Raw genomic sequence first — 21716 nt, 5'->3', positions numbered from 1 at the left:
ACCACACAGCACTTCTGACACTTATGCAGCTATGGTAGCTGTCACAAAGAGGTGTAAGCCCGGTGCTTTACACAAATCAGGAGGGACTATACGGTGTTATTCTGTGCAACGATTGGCCTTGGCGAGTCATGTGAATTTCTATTTACTGTAGAGACATGTGGGTAGCCGCTCGAAGCCACATGCTTTCTCTGTTTGAAATCGTTTGCACTGATTGGATTGAAGGGATCCGCCGCGACTTTATACGTTGACGTAACGGTGGAGGGAGAGGAGGTATCCAGCAGGCGTTCTTTAGTCTAGGGGCCGGTGCTTTTGCATGTCTACGTAACGTGCTAACCGGAAGACTTTCGTTAGAAAGTTTTTTTTTTTAAACAATTTTTGGTAGGCAATCCTCGCGTCCCTGTTATACCGTTCTGGCCATTGCGTGGCCTTAAATTTCGACTTAGGTCCAGTTATTTCAACGCAGAAGTCTTGAATCAGAGCAATGAAAAAGACAGATACTATCTGCTACATTCTAAGGCCCAACCGGGAGCTTGTCCTGCAAACTCGCACCCACGATTCTGCATCTTCGTTTTCACCTGAATATCGCCCATGGCAAATACGTAAAGCAGGCAACATGTGCTTGTGCTTGAGGAGAACGGATAGAGACGAAAACAAGTGAACACACGTGGGTACTTGTTCTCGTCTATCCGTTCTCCTCAAGCTCAGACATGTGTTGCTTTCTTCGACTACTCACCAGGTTGCTTGCATCCTGTTAGTCTGTTCAGTAATACGTCGAATAAACCTCTCCCTGTTTGTAAACAAATGACGTCAGAGTGTTCGACAGCGCCACCAACTTGGTAGAGTTGAACTACGCTCGAAGGTAAGGGGGGGGGGGGGGTGCGAACAAGGTCGTGCCCGAAAGCCACGGTCTTGAGGGGTTTACGATTACGCCCTACTTTTCTTTCAATAGGAGGCAGCGAACAAGTGCCCATTTTGTGGATCCCAGCCCTTCCCATTCCGATTTGTTTCGGTTTCAGTCTGTCTGACGTTTCTCGGGTAGAGTAGAGGTCTATTGCCGGTTCAGAATTCGGTAGTCCGCGGTCCCTACTGCAAAACTAGACTGACGAACAATACTGCAGCGACAAATGAACAAACGACTTCTCCAGTCTCGTAGCCGGGGGGTGGGGGGTGAAGGGGTTCAAATTCCCGGAAACCGTACATTTGGTAGAGGAACACAAGGCGGAAATTGTCCTGTGCCATGCGAAGTCCCCATAGTACCCCCCAACCCTTCCCTGAGATATTTATCTGGCTACCATATCCTGGACTTCGTTCTTCTGATTACATTCAGAAGACATCATCTCATTCTTCAGTGCCCCCTTCCTCGACCCTCACCCTCAACGCATTAACGTAATCTTTTTGTTAAAGTCATATTTTTCTTTAATCTATCTCATCATTCTTTCAACGTTTGTTAGTTTATCCTTTATTTGACAATTCTTTTCTTTTTAGTATTTATTTTATTCTTCTTATATTTCTTTTTTTTTCTTTGCGGAATAGCAAGCCTGCGTAAAAAAAAAAAAAAAAAAAAGGAAAGGAAAGAAAACCCCAATCAATAGCAAGCCGATGTCCCGTTTGGCTGACCTTCCCCCTTTTTTTCCTTTGTTCTAATAAATATATACACTCCCCCCCCCCCCCCCCAATTACCGGAGAGTCAGATTTTACTGGCAACACATCCCAAACGTTCCTTATCGCACTAAACCATGGCAACTACCTGCATGGAAGGACGCCTGGTAACTTATATTGTTGACCTACTGCGTGAGTCACCCCCAGAAGCTGACTCTGCCAACATTGCTCGGCATGGGGGATTGTGTTACTACCCTGTTTTGTGATCGCGCTACGCCTTGTGCCAGGCTCGAGATCGCAATCTTGACGAGTTTGTCGGCTAGGTGTAGATGACAAGAAAATCGTGTAAGGAATAGATAGATTGTTTGATGTATTGATTTTAGACATATTCGTCTGCCGCTTTCATGAGATAAGAATTCCAACGCTTCTAAAAATTCATCTTCTGAACGCTGTAGGAGGGTTTCTAAGGGCCAAAATAAAACTGTGGACTGATTCAAGACGTTTTTTGAGTTCGATACGCATGTTTTATTTTTTGTTTCTTAGATATTTTTTACTTATTGATTTATTTTTATCAGTGAGAGGAGCACTGATGCCTTTTTTTGCGTGCGGGCGCGTTACGCGGATATTCTGAGGGAAAGAGCATGTAACTATACTGGACGATTTATTACCTAAAATTCCTTAATTAAGTTTTTAATTAGATGTTTTCGCGAAACTGTCAGGCAGCTGAATTGGAGGCAATCATTATTTTAATCCACACGCTTTCTTAAAAATCCCAAAACGAGCACGTACTTTAAGAAATAAATCGCCAAACTTTGGTATGCAAATGAGGCAAAACCAGAACTACGCACTTCTCGAGCGCAGAAACGACATTGCTTCGGCTGATCTGAGCAGGAAAGCGGTCTATCTATCTGGCCAACAGATCAGCGTTTATTCCGATCAGCTCGATCGCTACGAAACAGAAGTGCGTGTTTTAAGTTTCGGCTCATTTGAGTAGCAAAACTTGGCGATTTATATCTTGAAGCACGTGCTCGTTACAGAACGTTAAAAAAAAAAACAAGACGGATTCAGATAAAGGCTGGCTCCAATTCTGTTAGCTCGCATCTAATTAATGTACAACAACTCATTATTAAGTTAATTAATTTTAAGCAATTAGTCGACCAGCAGGTACATTCGTATTCCCGCAGGCTGCTCGCATGGCCGCATAACTCCCCTGTGAAAATCGAATCTAGCGGTAGCTCTCGTAGCTTTACTGAAAAAAATGCTGTAAGTGATTGAAAAAACAAAAAGCGCGATGTATGTGCTTCATTACGTCATGCATGCATTCTGCAAAAGTATTCAGAAAAAATGGCATTATTTGTTTTTCTGAGTGTCCTACTTGGCAAGACAAAGCGTCAAGCAGTGGTGGCAGTGGAGCGACGGCTACGGCCATTCTCATTTGTAGTTGCAAACACGTGACATCTCTGCCGCTGCGTCACTGGCGGAGATGCCTTTCACATCTGTCTGCCATAAATCAGGTCGCGCTAGGAATCAGTCATGTAGCCAGGGTGGGTAGGGGGGGGGGGGGGGGTTCAACCTCTCCTCTCCTCGCGATCTTACTTTTGGTAGTGCATTTAGGGGAGGGAAAACGAAGGCGACATCCTTGCCTCTTATGTAAAGTTCCCGTAGAAACCCCTTCCGAAATAGTTTTCTGGCTATGTTACGAATCGGTGCCATTCAGGACCAATTTCACGCAAATTAAACAATTCGTCGTGCTATGCGATTTAAAAAAATTGGGGAATCTCATAGAGCCTGAATTAAGGCTCGTCGCGTCCGGTTAACGTTTACAACCTGCCCCACATAATTCGCATAACCTCTACTCGCCGTTGTTAAAGAATCAGGGAACATCGCAGCGCATGCCCGTTCCAATTATACGGACCGGCCCGCAGTGCCGAATCGGCTCCCTGCATATTCGGGTGAAAGAAAGTGGAACTCATCAGCGCAGGCCCATCCCCATTAGGGAAGCTCTTCTCTACTCCGAGAGTCTGGTAGCCCCTGTGTCATACGATGTTTCTCGTTCCACTCTAACGGGACGAAATGAGTGCGGCGCCATTTTCAACTGAGCGAAACAAGGTTGCTTAACTGCCCCCTCTACTCCCGCTAATTTTGACGGGAAACCAATCACCATTACACGCGGGCAGCTGGGAAGCGCGAGAGCGCAACGTACGAGTGCTAACGTCCATTACCGAAATTGCCCTGTTCACTGGCAAAGACCTACGGTTGGAAATGAATCCGAACTGGGTAAGCAGAGGAACGTTAACTAACACAACACGTACTGTTTTAGTTACGAGCGACTATAATCGTGACGTACAGTTATGATCCCTATAGTAACTCACGTTCCCATCATGATATAGCTGCGCCATTGAGGCTGTATAAATGACGCTGAAAGTGTCACATATACCAAGAGGGGGTTGAGTCGTACATTTTCACTGGGGAGCGATTTGCATCCCAATATGGCGACAATCGGCGACGACCTGCTCTATATGCGGAAGGTATAGGAATGAGAGTAACAAATTGGAACATTTTCCCGCGCATTTTAAGTACTGTCCGCCACAGTATGCACTTGCTGGGATGATAGGTTGCAATTCGGGTTAGCCTTGTGTAGCGCAAATGTCTGTTTCATGATACCAATAACCGCACTCATCGTACTAATGATCGACGAGATACAAAATCTCGTCTATTCTGATGTACTGTAATCATCGATTCGCTATAACGACAGCGTGCGCAGGCTAGCGATGGAAGGAATACGAAACACTGGATATGAACATTTTTGAGTTGTCTGGCGTAGTTTTTCTTCGGGAAGAAGACGGAGCTTCCGCCGAAACGTAGACTTCCCCAGACCCTTAGTTCAAATGCCAGCTTAATAAATAACTTTCCCCCACTCCCTACTTCCGTCTCTGGTGTCTTTTCTCCCCTATCTATATACAACATCCTGGTCGTTCGAACCTCCATTTTGTAGCGTGTATATATATATATATATATATATATATATATATATATATATATATACATACATATATATATATACTCATGGAACGATGCGACAGCACCAGAGGACACGTGTTTCGCCGTGTTTGCGGCTCGTCAGCTCTGGGTAGCTGCGCATCGTTCGGGTCACTCAGCGAGCGATATACACCTGGGAGGGTGACTGAGCACTCCTCAATGCCAATGTGCAAGCCAGTGAATTATAATTTAATTATTATAATATATATATATATATATATATATATATATTACATATAAAGGCTTCACATTTCAGATACGAGCGCCAATGCTGAATGCGAAGTAAGCATTCTCCAGTGCCTTGTACGGGGGTTATTAAATGGCGAATAATTTTCTCGTGGTTTGCCGTGTTTTGCGCGCGAGGTGACGATGATAGAGATCTGGGAGGTAACAGAAAAACGCGATTCAAGGAATTGGCTCCGCCATTAGTGCTGCCACTCCGTGGTAGTCCCAGGAACTGTGCACGTGTGAACTGCCGTTTGCCGAGTTCCTTCATTTTCCCGTGTGTGTTTTCGTCCATTTGCGTGTCCGTTCGTGTTCATTTCGTGCACGTTCAACCTCGGGAACCGGTGTAGAAAAGATATCGCATCGGCCAGCACTCCTCACGTGAACAACTGATATCGCACGCGGAAGCAAGCAATTGTCTTTTTCCTTGTTCTTTCGAACGTTGATACGCTAACTAAGATGTTTACCAGATGACTAGTTACATGGAAAGTTACGTTATCGTCAGTCATACTCATTGAAGACGGCGGCCACCAGTATTCGTCCCATTGGGAAGAGCGATTTTTGGCAGTCCACCCCTGTCGCGTCGTCGCTGGGAACGAGGCTAAGGACGTACGGAGACTGGTGGTTTGAGAGTAACGCGACAAGGCCTATACCCCTGTCACACGGCAAATTGAACGATATTCGCGTCGAATGGCATTCGTTTGTATTGCACCGAGAAAAAGAATGTCATTCGCAAATAGTGTCACTGTCGACGGTTAAGACACCAGGGCCGAACATATGAGGCTAATGCGAGGCTAAGGTACATTCACGATACGTATACTATAGTATTCATATTCATTTTTCTCCAAACTAGGGCAACATTAGATTATTTCACAAAATCATTGCGTTTTGGACGACGCTAGCAAAGACAGGCAAGAAGCCTATGTGCGATGTGTCAATCGTACGGACGTGGGAGTCGATCAAGGAGCGAGTTCATCGTTCTCTGGAAGACAGTGTCAAGCCTTCCTTCCTTCGTGTCAAAAGTTATGAAAGTCGTGATAAAATATTGGAGTACTACATTTCATTCCTGTTTAATTTCTCCTAGCGGTTTATCGTTGTTGTTTTTGCTATACCTCTCCACTGACGAGGGTACGCAGTCGGTGCGAGAGGAAATGCCATTCGCATGTATTGCCATCTGGTTGCACCGTGTGACACGGAACGAATGTCATTCAGTGCGAATGCCATTCGCTGGGAATGACATTCAGTTTGTCGTGTGACAGGGGTAATTACATGACCCTAGAGGACTGAAAACGACGTTCTTTTCTCGGCTACACTGAACCATTCAGAACTATCAGTATGAGAAGTCAAAGTGAAGGGTATACCATGCGGAAAGAGTGACGCGTATGCTTTTCGTTTGATCACACCGGTATATTGGTCGATCATACGTGCTGCTTTCTTGTTGAGGAATGCGAGCTGACCTCCTGCAGGGCTGAGTTTTGCTCCATCCAATAAATTAACGTATCCTCGTCCAAATGGGTTAGATGCCACGGGAATAATCACGTATGATGTGACTTCCAAACTATCCGCTGCAATCACGTTGAGCTCTGTAGTGTTCAATATGTATTACAAAAAAAGTTCCTGTCTAATCAAGCATTTCGAGCATTTTCTTTCTTTCTAAATTATGCAAGCATACACAATTACATACATACTCTATTCCTATATTTATGATGTACCCACTCCTCTGCAGCCACTCTGGTAGCGCATTAAAGTAGTATCAATCAGCGTAGTATTAATATGGCCCCCGATAATCTGACATACGCGCTTTACGACTATACTCCTGGGGAACCTGTGCAACCCCCCCCCCGTTAATATGACAATTCCGCATTATGACCACAATTTTCGGGAACGACCATGGTCATAATAACGAGGGTTCACTGTATATATATATATAGATAAATATGGATATATAAATATATGGATATATAAATCAGCATATACAACCGAATGCCAGCAGTATGTTACCCACTCGAACGTTTTTTTTTTTTTTTCGCGGCCCACTAAAATTACCATCAACACGAACGCACGTACACGTAACCAGTTTTGCTGGCTTTCTATTTGGTTTTATAGCTGTACGCAACGTGTACAGGAGCACACCCAAGAAGCTTAACAAAAAAAAAAGTAAACAACCTTATCAGAAATGCCCATCGACTAATCCGATTGGCGTTATTTCCGCGCGCATCTCTCTTGTGTCATGCTATGGGGGAAGCTGCACGCGTTATGTATCGAGCCCATGCATCATGAACGTTCTTCCCGGTGCTGCCCACTGAGAGGGCGTCATTATCACGCTCATCGGAGCGACATTAGCCCGGATTATAAACAGAGCAGCTCTATGTCTTGCGCGCTCTGCATAGCGGCGCACTCAGCTTTGAACAAAACCGCCCGAGGTGGTTATGATGTACTGCGTACATAGCAACTACGTGTTGAGGACACTAATTAGAAAAAAAAAAGAAAAAAAATGGGGACACCATATGGTGGTCAACGGGAGGTAGAGGGGGAGTTAGAGGTAGTTCCATAGTTGGTGATAGCACCATCAAGCATGGTATGCATTCGCAGTCCATACCTGGGTAAATTACTTCTAAAATGTAATTAAATTACATTACCCATTACTCCGGCTAGAATTTAATTAAATTACATTACTCATTACTGCAACTGAAATGTAATGAAATTACATTACAATTACTACGAAAAAGTCATGACATTACAAAGTCATTACTGCGAGCTTAATCGGGCGTTGGAATTCTTTTAACTCGCCAGTTGGCAACTCACTTTCTGCCAAGTGCCAACACAGAACACAGACTCGATTCTTTTGTAAAAAGTAATGAGTAATGTCATTAAAATTACTGCCGAAATGTAATTAAATTACATTACAAATTCCATAATGTCAAAAGTAATGCATTACATTACAAATTACCAGAAAAATTAATTCATTACTGTAACTTCATTACAGTAATAACATTGCTACCCAGGTATGTCGCAGTCCCTACAGTGCAGGGGCTGCGAATGTATACCACGCTTCGAAAAAAAAAAAACATCTGTTCTGTGCAGGAATACTGATAAGACTGTACGCGAGATAACTGAAGCTTTTTGTATTCACAAAAAAGGGATGCATTGTACCAGCGCCTCGTCCCTCGCGCTGACTGACGTAGAAAAGGGTTTTCTAACCCTGGCGTGTGGGGTTGACCTTGGGGACCCGCCAAGGGAAGAAAATTTTGTGTAGCTAGTGCGCCACCAATCATTCTTGTGATTGTATAAATATGCCTGCGCAAATAAAATTCCTATCCGTTGAGAGTTAGCAGATACGTTTGTCTCCTCGTTTAAACCTCCCTTCGTCCTGTCTGAGTGCTGCAGTGTAGCGACACGATACAACATGAACAATGTGATGGTTACGTGTGTTTACCTTGACTGGTTCTTGGTAATATGAGTAACTTCATCGATCTGCAAAAAAGGAAGGCATGTGTTAGAAACGTCGGCACGCAACATAACAACGTAATTTCACCACCTCAAACGCATCAATCTCAAAGGAAATCTAATGCGTATCGAGTATCTGAGAGGTCCAGTTTTACCCCTTGTCCCTTTCCGGAAGGCATCTTATATTTTTACGACTCCGTCGAAATGTGTAATCTTTGCTAAATTCACCCTGTAGTTGACGAAGCTGCTGACGGTCGTTCAACGTGGGGCGGAGGGCGGAGATGCGCGCTGTTGTTAGGAGACAGATACTCGACCTCCCGATGGCGAAACCCATCCCTGGAGAATCCAGAAGTGTGGAGTTTGGGCGGCTTCTTATTCTTAAGTATATTCGGGGAAGCGCGCAATTTAATTTTCTCTTATTTTCCGCACCGAGTCTGTGATGAGTGAGGCTATTTATAATGCGAAATAAAATAAATATAATTTTTCTTAGTGCGTAGGTTGTGGCGGTGGTGGTGGTGACTGAACTGCTGGTGACTTGCCACGCTTAGTCGTGCAACGTCACGACTATTGGAGGGGGGGGAGTGCGTCCTGGGCCGACTTCACAGGGAGTTGTGCGTAGTCCGTAGTGCCGAGTAGTGATATTCGTAACGCCGAAGCGAGCAAAAACAAAAAAAGAAAAAGAAGCGCCGCACATATCAAGTATAGGTACCACGGTCATTTCTGCCGAGAGAAAATACGAGATTCAATAACGGCTATGGCGTCGTGCCATATACGTACTACGACAAAAGAAAGAAAAAAGAAAAGAAAGAAGGGGTCTATTACGTGGGCCAATGCCTTAATGTGTATGTGCCGCGCAGCGTATAATATCACGGAAGAGTTGGTCCATCGGCCGGCGAAGAAGGCCATTCATCCAGTCGGGCTCTCTCGCGAGGGACTCTCCGTAAAAGAGGGAGGGAGGGGGGGACCCCGGATGAATGCTCCATTTACGCGGCCAAAGTGCCAGGCGGAATGACCTTCCAAACTATTTGCTGCCTCCTATACGTGCTAGAGTGAGTGCCACTATATTATTATTATTATTATTCCTATATTACGTTCTATACGACCCCCCACCATTCTATCGAAGTTTGAGAAGTAACTCATCCAAGGTCCGAGCTTGAGCGAGAGCTTCAGGATAATGGTGACCACCTTCGCGTTTCCGAAATGAGGGTTTATTGACTGGAACCGTTCTAAAGGGTGCGTGCTCTCTTCTTAACCTGTTTTTTTTTAATTCCGTGTCAGCGCCGCGAAGCAACTGTGGCTACGAGCGGCGTACAGACGTAGACAGATGGAGAGAGGACATTCGGAAGGAGTGGGAGACGGGGGGGGGGGTTAGTATGCGTCCTGGGTCGACTTCAAGGGGAAGTGGACCGACATGCAAAAACAACTACCTCTCAAATGAAAGTCCGTGTTTCAATTAGTATATAATACAAGCGAAGTTAATTCACACAGCACTACCGTTTAGAAGAAAAACGCAATGAAAACAGAGCCGTCTTTGGCGTCATCCAATGAGACAGCAGGCGAAGAGCGCGCATACCTATCGTGGCCGTGTGGATTTGGAACGGGCCTGATCATAGGGTTTCGTATATGAGCGGCTTGATGCGCACTGCTGCATTTCTCGATTCCGATTCACTAAATTGCAGCTCACAACAGTTCTCGCGAATATTCCACTGACAACATTTATTTTCACATCCTTCGGACAGCGACGCCAGTCCGCTTCGCAACGCGCACTATTGTTTCTCACCGGGACTGCTCCATGGGGTGGCACGCGCAGCATGGACTAAAAACACCGATGCACGAACTGAAACAACGTTCACTGCTTAGCGCCGAAGCCAGAAAGAGTCCGGTATAATTTCGATTGTAGCTCCGTAACGGAATCAAAGTTTTGAATTACGGTAACAAGTACGAAATTAACATAGCGTGTAACGTAATTTGAAGTTAACTTGTTTTTGCATTTCAGTGCCCCTTTAACCATTTGATAACGCGCAGTTGACCACCAGTGTAGTTAAGGACACATCATTACATAACTATGGTTTACTGACTAATTAGCTAACGCTTATTCTAAAGAACAATCTCTTGAAGCGAACAATCTCTCCTGTGTTACGTTACTGTTAATGCTAGAGTTACAGGGGTACTAAATTGCAAATATTTATACGCTCTCCCTCTTCGAAGAGCGACAATGCGGAGAGGCCTCCGACTGGCCTCTTCAGACGGACGCTTCGCGATGATTGGACAAATAGTTTGAGGAGACCAATGAGAATCCGCTCCGCAGTGTTGGCCTTCTTGAGAAACAGAGGAAGAGGGAAAGTGTAAATTGCGGTTTCTTTCGCTCACAACTCCCGAATGACGCGACGAATGGATCCCGTTCCTTTTGTGTCGATCTCAAGGTAACGCCATCTTTTATTCCGCGACGATTTTTTTTGTTCACATTACTGTTCCTTTAAGAATACAGTAGGCCTGCAACAAAGTCAGCCAAACATTACCATCACATCAACAGCAGCCCCGAACCAACCCGCAACCCTGTCATGGCAGTGTTGTACCTCAGCCAGCTGATGACGCACCCCATTTCCGGGGTAGGAAGCCTCGTATAGAGACCAATCCCCGAACAACGGATATGACGTCAGCTATCATCAAACGAGGACACACATAGGCTACCCAAAGTGACCCCACCACATAACAAAATTCCCTCTTCCTTCAAATCGGCGCTATGTCGGGCCATCATTTTCTCTCTCCACATATAGGCCTAAGTGCGTTCTGCCTTCTAAAACGATAACGGGAGTCTGCGCCCCCTCCACACGCCGGAACTATTGGAGCACACAGAGGGCGCCAGGATAAACTTCCGTTTTTTTTTGTTTTTTTTTGGCATCGAGCTTTGCAAAGCTCTCGAAGCCCAACCCATTCGCGTGCGCTCTTAAAACAGAATTTCACCAGAAAACACGCGGAGGTCAAACCATTGCATAGAATGATCCCGTACGTTATCACTCCCGATTTGTAGAAAGCGTGGGGCATGCGCCCTTGTGTCACAAAAAGGCGTACGCCTCCCATTTCCAATAGATTAGGGGAGAGAACGATCTTATGCCCCCGCTACACGAGCAGTCTTCAATTATGATTGAAACAAACGGCCATGGAACATGCGCGTACCGCCACCAAGCGTGCAACATGTGAACTGCTCAAAGAGCATTGGATCCAGTGCTGCCTGACAAGTTGGCATGTTGCACGCTTGATGGCGCTACGCGCATGTTCAATGCAACGCTCTGTTTTAAGGGTGTATAGAATATGGCGTAACGAGAAATCGCGTTCAAAAATCGTACGCCGTTACAGTGTTGCTCTGTGCGATTACTTCCTGTCCTTTATTTTGACTATTTGAATATGTAAAATGCCTTCACTGCACTTCCGCGGCAAAACTGCGCAACTTATCCGATGAACTTCTGTGAATGAAATAAATCGGATCAAATAAAATTCATCAAAACTGGTGTGGGTCAAGTAGAAATGAGTACGTGAAAACTTTTGAAAGTGTCCCAACCGTTTCAACTATTTCCGGTCAGTTATGACTGGCAAATATTCGAAATTTCTTACCGTTCACCTACTGTTCCCCACCATGGTGCGTATGAGTTCATAGAAACCGAACACAAAATCACTACCAGGTCTTCATTAGGTTCAATTTCACCAAACCTTGGGATTCCCAATATTCAGATCCTAATACCCAGGTATTTCTTCTCATTCGGCGCGGCAAACGCCGGCCGCAGTCATACCCTGCCCCATTGTTGCCAGCATACAAAATGCCGCACCCAAATCTGGGTCGAAATACAACTTGTCTGAAAACGTTGTGCTTCGAAGTTGGCTTGTAGCGGAATGACACAGTTTGCTATGAATCCGATCCGAGTCTAATTCGAATCGGAGATGCAGCAGCCAGATCTTGTCGGGACGTTTCACGACCGGTAAAACACTCCACACGACTCAACGTCATCTTAAATCACTTTATTAATTTATTTGAGAATATCTTTTGTGGACACTGGGGAACAGTAAATATGAAACCATCACGTCATTGAGATTTCTTTCGCCAGTACTAGCAGGTTTCACCGATCCTTATCGGGCTTCAATCATTGGCGGTGGTTCACGCTAAACTTTGAATCACCTGTCTACGTTAGCAGCACGCCACCTATCGTGAGAATACATCGCTGCTGCTTTGCCATCAAAATCCCCTCAAAGTGATCGCTTCCGCAAAACAGCCTCCGTCCGACGTCCCTCTATAAACTGATCCAGAAATAAAAAATAGAACCCCCCTCCCTCCGGCTAACGCATCCGAAATCTAATTACCGCTCCCCCTACTGAAAACAACATCCGTTTACGTAGATTTAAATCTCCTTCCATCAGGTATATCAGATCGCGGCGAAACACGGGGCCCGTCAACAGACACAACGCAGAGCACACAAATCCATACGGGATGCTTGTAATCGAGCAAACACGGTACGGTCCCTCGCTCGCCTGCTTTATGCATCAGCTATCGAACGCTCGCCAGACGTCCCCTTCATCCGTTGCGCAAACAGCCAACCTCCTCCCCGAAAGTCACATAACAAATGCCAGCAGCTGTTTCCAGTCCTATCATCCTGCTCGTTTTAAGCGTGCCTTCGGTTCGGCGCAAAATCCTCCTTCGAAGGATGATGTTTTTCCTAGCCGTTATTAGCAGGGGCTATTGTGTTTGCTTTAAAGAACTGAGCCTGTAGCGTCCTTGGCGGCGAGGTCGTTACTGATTTGTTTTCTGCTGACAGGCTCAACTCTGTGTAAGTTTTCATGTGTGAGGTCGAGCAGTTTTATTGAATTCACAATGTATGCACAGTAAAAACTGCATTTTTGGCATACTGCTTGTCCACTGTGACTGTGGCTTGCACCGCGTTGCTTTCGTGCCATTATTGGCGCTATCTCGATTGAATTTAACAGATTTTCGGAAAAAGGTATGATTTGGGCCAGGCATCGTTTGGACTTTGGTCATGCGCAGTGGTAGCCCATCATTTCTTTTGGGTCCCAAACAACAACAGCAACTACATGAATGAGAATGACATGAGGTGTTTCACAGCAACACCTCCCAAACAGCGCGATTACTATACCCTAAAACTGCCTGTTCCTTTGGGGCAGTAAGGCCCCTGGGGTACCCTGGGGTGCTCCTGAAAGTCCCCGTATTATCGAGGTAAGGTTGCCCCTCTTTTTTCTGCAATCGATGGTTTCAAACACTGTGTTTCTGAGAAGGCCCTCACATACTGAAGCGAGAACACGACATAAAACGCTAAAACCAATGACTATAAGCCATGCTCAAAAATATCGCCATGCTTAAACACGTTCCATGCTCAGAAAGGGGGGGAAAGACAGAGAAAGAGAGAGAAACGAAGAGCTTCGCCTAATACGAGTCTGCCATTCTTCACCGAGAACAGAAGCACCGCACCACGTTTTCACTCTTCACACCTAATTTTATAGTTTTTTTTGTTTTTTTTTAGGATTCGCACCACCTAACGGAAATAAATCAGATTAGAGCCCGACCTAAAAGAACGGCAAAAAGGTACCCCCTTACTCACTCTCGGCAATTATCCTAATTAAGGGGGACAGCACCTGCATTCTAATGGAGAAATCGAGTTACAGAAGGACATCCTTTCGAAAGAAACCTTAAGCGCATTATAGGGGAGACGACCTATCCATCCTTTTCTTCTTTTTTAGCTTCGTCCTCATTTGATTGCTTTTCTTCTCTTTTCTTTTTTTCATGATCCCGGCGCTGTCTCGCAATTGGTCCGCGTTCTCTCCATTCAATTTGCTCGCAGACGGATGGTTATTCCGTTCGGTTCTAGCGACATGTCATTCTTTATATACGAGCTCTCGCCGATGGGACGGAATGGGTTATACACAAGAAGCATGCAAGAGACACACGCAAGGAAAAAGTAGAGGAAAGGGAGCGGATTAAATTAGGCGAAAGGGAGAGAGAGAGAGAAAGAAGCCGACGACGACAGCGGGGCGCCCTGCAGTACGGGAACCTCGAAAGATGGATCAAATTGAAATAATGATGAAGCAAGTATACGAGCACTGGGAAAGGAGGTATAAACACGTGGAAGAGGAGGGGTACTGCGGTCCCGCGTTGCTATGGTGATCGACGTTGCCAATATGTTTCATGATTTGAGGGGGTTGATAGGTGTACGCGCTTTTCTATCGGTGGATGATTATGAGGAGCAAATGAAATGGGAATCGAGGTGAAATACAAGCATGTCCCTTTTTTAATCGCGTGTGGGCGCCACGAAGCAACTGCGGCTATGAGCAGCGTACAGATGGAAAGATGACAGCTGGGAGATGTGGGGTACATGGGGTTAGTACGCGTCGTCGGCGGACTTCAGGGGGGAACGGTGTCGACATTCGTCTGGAAAGTATGCAGGAAAAAAAAAAAAAAAAAACAGAGAAAACCTCGACAACACGGCCGGTGCCGGTATTCGAACCCGAAAGTATACGAGGTTCAGACAACGCTGATTATGGAAGTCACTACCTCTACCAGGAAAAACCGAAGCTTCTTTTGGATGATTATGAATATGTCAAAAATTCCTAGAAATAACTCGACTCGATGGCAGCGTAAGTTCCAAATGAACCCTCACGAGGAAATGAAAATCTCAGGGTGGGCTCTAGGGTGTTTTAGAATGCGCTGACCAATTGTGGAGATTCAGTGTTACTTCGGTGAGCATGTCCGCGTCCGGATGAATACTAGACTGTAAAAAAAAAGAAAAATAATAGAGAGAGAATAGTAAATCGACGTAAAAAAAAACGAACTGAACGCCCTCCACAGGTCATCCTCAGCGCCTTCCTCGGCCATTCCTCTAGCCAAATGTCCAACACGACGCAACTCTTCTGATGCGCGACCGCATTCACACACTGCGACGCCTGTCTCGCTTCAAAAGTCGACACAAACGAAGCACTAAAAAAAAAAAAAAAAAAAAGGCACATGCAAGCTATAACGGCGTTCACTTTGCAAGACAAAAGGACCATAAAACGGGGCCACAAAAATGCGTCTTTCCCTTGTCCAGAAAGGGAGAAGATGACCTGCTGTTCGGGTCAACGACACCAAACAGCCGGCGGGATGTTCCAAACGGACGGATAACGGCTCCGCAGCCGTTCCGTCCATCTCGAGCCTTTTGTCTCATCGCAGCGGGCCAACGGGTTGTAACGAGTGTTCAGGACGATAGCAGCGACGTGTTATAGCCCTTCGGGATGATGTCTACTCCACTGTAGTCTATATAGTAAGCCTCTCTATATAAAGGGTATGTCGGAACATGTACGAGGCGCTATAAAAATGTATTAGAAATAGGCACTAAATATTTAAGGCTGATACGTGATTGAGATATAGCGAAGGTACGGGAGCAGTTAGAGTAGCCTAGTAATAGTTGAAAAAAAAAAAAAAAAAAAAGATGTTTAGGGTACATTTAAGACACTTGAGCGTCGGTCGTCCAACTTTACTGCTCCTATTTTTTTAAAGTATCGTTTAAGCAGGCTGTATGTTCATCAGGCTTTAGCGGAGCTAAAGTATGGCGAAATGGTGCATTAATAACTTTCTGTGTCCAGAAAAATTGCGCAATTGATGTGACACAATGTAATAGAACTGCATATGCTACTCAGTGCAGAATGAAAGCAGGTATGGCGATAACTTTCACTTACAGCATTCAGTTAATTACGTAATGGCTGGTGTTTCCACAGCTTGATTAACTTGAGTTTGGAACGTGCTTTGTATCGGTGGGGTGGTGACGGTATCCAGGAATATCTGTGTGAAGTAACCCCTAGGAAGCAACATTTACAAAAGTGACATTACAGGTCCTGCAAAAATACCGGACACCCAACCAGATATCTATGAGTAAAAAAAAAAGGGGGGGGGCGCCCCTTGCCCCACCTTCCGGCATCCGTGTTGTCACCCGTTACACGTCTGTAATAAAAACCAATGAAGCTTCATTATTTATCAAAATACGAGCTTTGGAACAGGGGCTGCGCTTCTTCTTTGCACGAAAGCTTGTACGATCACGAATAGTGATTGATTGATTGATTGATAAAAGAAAAAATGGAGGTGTTAGTCCCATGCAAACCACTTGGGACTGGCTACTCCATGACGCGTTATTTAGCGCTCATTATATTTCCTTACATATTTAAGGAATGGATTGGACTGGGTTGGATATGAAAGAAAAATATGGAGAGGTTAGTCCCAACCCAGTCAGGACTGGCTACTCCACAACGCGTTTATGGGTGGAACAAGGCCGCTTATATTTCCAACCATTACTTTTCCGATGATGGGCACAGTCAAATAAATAACTAAATATGTAGCACAAATGAAGGGAAAGTAGGGTGGGGGAAAAAACAGTGAAGAGTCGCTGCTTTTGGTTACTTCTTGTACCAATCAGAACTCGACTCCGCTCTTGACATTCCACTGCCATTGCCACTGCAGTCTCCAAATATCCTGCAGTGCACCTGTGCCAAACCGGCGCACCCATGAATCCCCCCTCCCCACACCAGGCAAGAGATGATCCCCGAGTAGACACCAAATGGCCCCACCACCAAGCACGGATCAGACTACCTCCATTTCATCCTATTCCGTCCCCATCGGTAATCCCCAGGCGTCCAGCCAGCACCGTAATCCGCAGAGAGGAGGCAGTCACGCTACACGTACGAGCGCACCGTCTGTTCTGCGCGCGTCGATAAGAGGCGAACTTTATGTTCAATGCCGATTGCAGTTTTTGTCCACTATCCTGTATCCCCTCTACTGTTTCCCCTCCAACGGACACAGTTTCAGATTTTTGGGGATGTATTATATATGTTCCATAGTCGGATGTATAGAAGACCATTGTTCAGAACGCTGTAGATGTAAGCTATCCCTTTATGACGTCGCATGTTTTTCATTCATATACAGCTACGACGTGTCATTCGACGATGACGCACTTCCTTTTATGGGGATGATAGTAATTACGAAGCTCCCAACGTATCGATATTTTTTTTGTATTTGTTACACTGAAACACGTACTCTCACAGGGAATAAGGGGCAAATAAGCGGTAAGTATCGATAATTCTCAGGGGTCGCTTAGCTATTGGGAGATATCGATAAAGTGTCGATATCCTAATCGATGTTTACCGATAACGATATTAATCGATATTTAAAATTTCGATACTTTTATACCCTACGCGTCACGAAACAACCACAAACATAGAGGCAGATAAAGTAAAAGCAGTCATCAATTTGTAGCATTGTTCGCACCAAACATCTCAACGATGTATTAGACGATCAGTTTTCGTGTACATAATGATTTATATGTGTGAGCCACATACCTTTCCTTTCTTTCTTTCTTAATAAATATAGCCCCCCCCCCCCCCACACACATGCCATGCATTTTATCTGCAACATCGTGTTACGCATACCATTCTCCGTATACTATTGTATTCATCTTGATATCGTGTAACCTACCCTCCCTTGCAAAGCTATAACGTAGTTAAATAAATAAACATGGCTGGCTAGAAAGCCTTCTATCCCCATCATGGTAAAAATGCACACCAAGTTAACCAGCGCACGGGTTCCTGTCGCCATGGTGCGGCATCGACCTCTATGTTTTTCGAAAAAGAAAAAAGAAGTGACCATGAGGGTAAGGTCGAAACAACTTAATTGAATCACCAAGCGTGTACTTGGCGTACACGTACTTTATCAAGTTATCGTGTCGTACGTCGTTCCGCTCGGCTGGGCTGTTTCCTGGAAAGCTGATGATAAAGTGCAACTGCCCCACCTCTTTAGCAACATAGAATTATAAAACGTAACAATTAACATTAACGCAACAAAAAATCCGCCATTGGAGTTCTCAGCGCCAAAGCAACTGCGAAGATGCTCTCAGATAGCACAACTTAAAGAGAAAAAAAAATACATAAAAGATCCTGCGTTATTTCCGTGCAGGCACGGCGTAAAGTCGTGGACACATGGACAGAGGATATAGCCGGAAGAAGAGGAAGGCAATGTGGGTTAGTATGCGTCCGGGGCAGACTTCAGGGCGAACTGTGTCCACACCAATCTAGAAAGTGTACATATAAATGTGTGACATTATGCTGCGTGTACCATCACTACGCTCATAACGCGTACCACTAACTATAGGTACTAGCTAGTAACATACAGTAACTACCCTGGCGGCCGCTCGTGTAACAACGTGAACACTGAGTCTAATTCAATCCAATGCAACATCATTAACGTACATTGGAGAAACAAAAGGAATATGAGCAATATAAATCTAGCCATATCTCTTCAAGCGGTTATGATTCAGCAAAATTTCTCATGCAGACGAAGAACTCCTGCAGGACGGAGCCCATCCGTTATAAGTACGATCCAAGAAGCAAAACCTGCCTCATTATTTTACCGTGCAGCAGGTGAAGCACTGAATACGCGAGACAAGAGAGCTCGATCAACCGTTCGATTCGGGGGGAGGGGGGGTGGTAACCGATACATAAAGCTTTTCGTATACGTTAATTCCGTTCTCAAGGTCGACCTCTCATATACCGAAACACCTGCACCATGACTTGTGAGTGACACGAGAGAGAGTGGTGCACGATAAAAGAAAACGTACAGCATGCAGGCGCAGTTGCATTTCCCACAGGAATCTCGGACGTTTCGGAGCGGACATGTGGAGCGCATAATTAACAGCCTCTGAAACTGTAACAGTAACTGAAACTGTAACAGTAACTGAAACTGAAACTGTAACAGTAACTGTAACAGTAACAGTAACTGTAACAGTAACAGTATTATTTTCGGTGTTTTTCGGCTAAAATCGAAACCGCCTATGCGTCTATCGGACCCCTAATTATTGCCTATCTGTTTCAAAACTGTATAAGAAAGACACCGAAAACAATACTCCGGTAACTGTCCACATCTGTACGGCACTCATAGCCACAGCTGCTTCGCGACCCTAACACGGAATAAAAAAAAAATATGCCAGTAAATTTTTCATCATTCGATTTCAACCGAAAAACACCGGTTACAAATGAATGTCCGAGGGAAAGACTAGAAAGGGGGGATGTTTAATGCTGTTAGAAAAAAAGAAAGAAAGAAGAAGGGGAATGTTAGTCATGATGATTAGAAAGATTAATCTGTGAACACGTTGAATGAAACGAAAAGAAAAGAAAAATCTACGTTTTCGCGATTTAGATATACCGCCATTGGCTGTGGAGCAACATAGTGTCAAAGCGATAAAGTTTTATCTCTATTATAGTGTGACTGCGAGTGGTTTATGTATAGCGGTTTTGTTTACAGACCCCCACTAGCACTTTGCTATGGGTTTGCACGTGTTATCGTCCACTTTCTATTGTATCGATAAATAGACAAATAAATAAATAAATAGTAAAAATAAAAAAGTGTTCCTTTTGTGATGTCTCACAGGGGCTAATTTTGCATTAATTTTGGTTTTAAGGCTGCGCTGAGACGCACAGTTTTGAAATTACCCCGCGATCTATATTCGCCGATAAATGCAGGGTAAGCCACGTACACGCTAGAAAAATCACCGAAAACCGCCGATTTCGTGAAAATAAATAAACACCGAAAGACATACGCAGTATCCACCCTAAAACAGAAACCGAAAGCGCGGAACCCTAGTGGTGGTGGTGGTGGTGATGGTGAAAGGGCTTGCCGTTGTCGGCCTCACGTATGTGGGCAACGTCACGACTGACGCCCTGGGGAAATGTGCGTCCTGGGCCGACTTCTAGTGGAACTGTGCCGACATATGTCTGAAAGCGTCTGAGGAAAACCCAGGAAAAACCCCAGACAGCACAGCCGGCCCCGGGATTCGAACCCGGGTACCTCCCAGTCTCGACGTGAACGCAAAACCCTAGTAATAATACACATAGCACGCGCTCACCCAACCAACGTCCCGAATGACAACGTTTTGCATTGGCGTTTCTGCGCATGCGCAGTACATAAACAGTGCTTTGCGCATTACGCAGAACCACCACGCTATCCCTTACGTACGCAAAGGCGACAGTGTACGATATACTAAAACTCACTCACTATTAGAGAGTTTTAGTACATCGTACGCAAAAGTGATAGCGCACGATGTACCAAAACTCACTATTATGTGGGTTGAAGTTCTGTTTCAAGAGTGTAGCGAACTTTAGCAGATTGGAAGCATTCTACGAAAACGATGGGATAAAGGAACCTGTCAAGATCAAGCATCAACAATGTGAGTCAATCTACCTCAATGGAATCAGGTGGTTGGCTAATCTTGCATTCGAAAACGTTATCGTGAACATCCTTTCGATTTACTAAAACGCCGTGATAACTTGGAGTAAGTATCGTTTTTATTTTCCTTTATCTCCACTTTGTTTATAAGTTTTGATTCGAAGCCCTAACTCAGCCTTGAAAGGGAAAGTAGTGGGGGGAAGAGAAATACCGGGAAAACCCCAACCACGCGACGGAGCTAAAAATGTTCGAATATTATAATGCGGAAGGTTACGGATCATTGATTAACCGTCTGCTGAACCGGATGCCCGTATGAATCAGCGGTTCAGTTGGCCTTGCAGCCGAGCGTAGCTAAGTATTTCCCACTCAACCGCAAACATCCAAGATAGTAGGACGATAAGAATGCAAGGAGGACTGGTGTGCAAAGCGATACTGGAACTCTTCCAGTGTTGCCGTCGGATCAAAACGAATCGCGTATACGAGTGTCAAAATGAGAGATAAATGTCCGCTACGCGCCATGCTATGGGCAAAGTGGTAACGCAAAACATGATGTTACAAGTGGAGGTACTGTGAGTAGGTATAGTGATACGACGTTTGGAGATTTCAAATGCACATTTTAGAAAATCGATACGTGTCCAAGTGTCATATTAAAACGTGACAAATTACTTACCAGTGGCGATGTTTCCTAAAAGAACAACGCCGAGGTTCGATTTATGAACCGCACGTCAATGCAGCCGAAGCATCCTCAATTTTATTACAACGTTTAGGCAACAGTTTCACCGAGGAAAGGTGACATAAACAACCGCAATATTTTTAGTCTGCTTCGCTTTCGATATGAATTACAAAATCAACGTCTACGTGCAATGCAATTATCTGGGAGAATACGTGCATGATGTTCATGTTGAGGACTGGATTGGAAGTGTGCTCTGTTGTTGTCTATAAGCAATGCTGTCCTCTGGAACACTAATCTACTTCACCACAAACCAGGGTAGGATAACGGACGTATTTTCGTTACCATCTCCAATTTCGGTAATATACCGTTTCTGTTTCTGTCATTATTACCGTTACCCTTCCCTGTCACAAACTACGCTAGGGACCGACCACTACGTATAGAATGAGACCGCTACAGACGACCTGCGCCCCTACGTCACTGATTACGTAACGC

The 21716-nt window shown here is 44.9% G+C and overlaps 1 protein-coding gene across 2 annotated transcripts in view; it reads right to left on the bottom strand.

The window, feature by feature from the left end:
- LOC135388283 (plexin-A2-like) overlaps window positions 1-21716 on the bottom strand; it is a 246693-nt gene that overhangs the window by 88717 nt on the left and 136260 nt on the right. For both annotated transcript variants that reach the window (XM_064617721.1, XM_064617720.1), the window contains exon 3: window positions 8300-8337. The gene's annotated coding sequence lies outside the window, so the exon portion shown is untranslated. The remainder of the gene's footprint in view (window positions 1-8299; window positions 8338-21716) is intronic.

Source organism: Ornithodoros turicata, chromosome 3, assembly GCF_037126465.1.
Source record: "Ornithodoros turicata isolate Travis chromosome 3, ASM3712646v1, whole genome shotgun sequence".
Classification (NCBI taxonomy): domain Eukaryota; kingdom Metazoa; phylum Arthropoda; class Arachnida; order Ixodida; family Argasidae; genus Ornithodoros; species Ornithodoros turicata.
The sequence above is the reverse complement of the archived record's forward strand: the minus strand, read 5'-3'. Positions and strand labels throughout refer to the sequence as shown.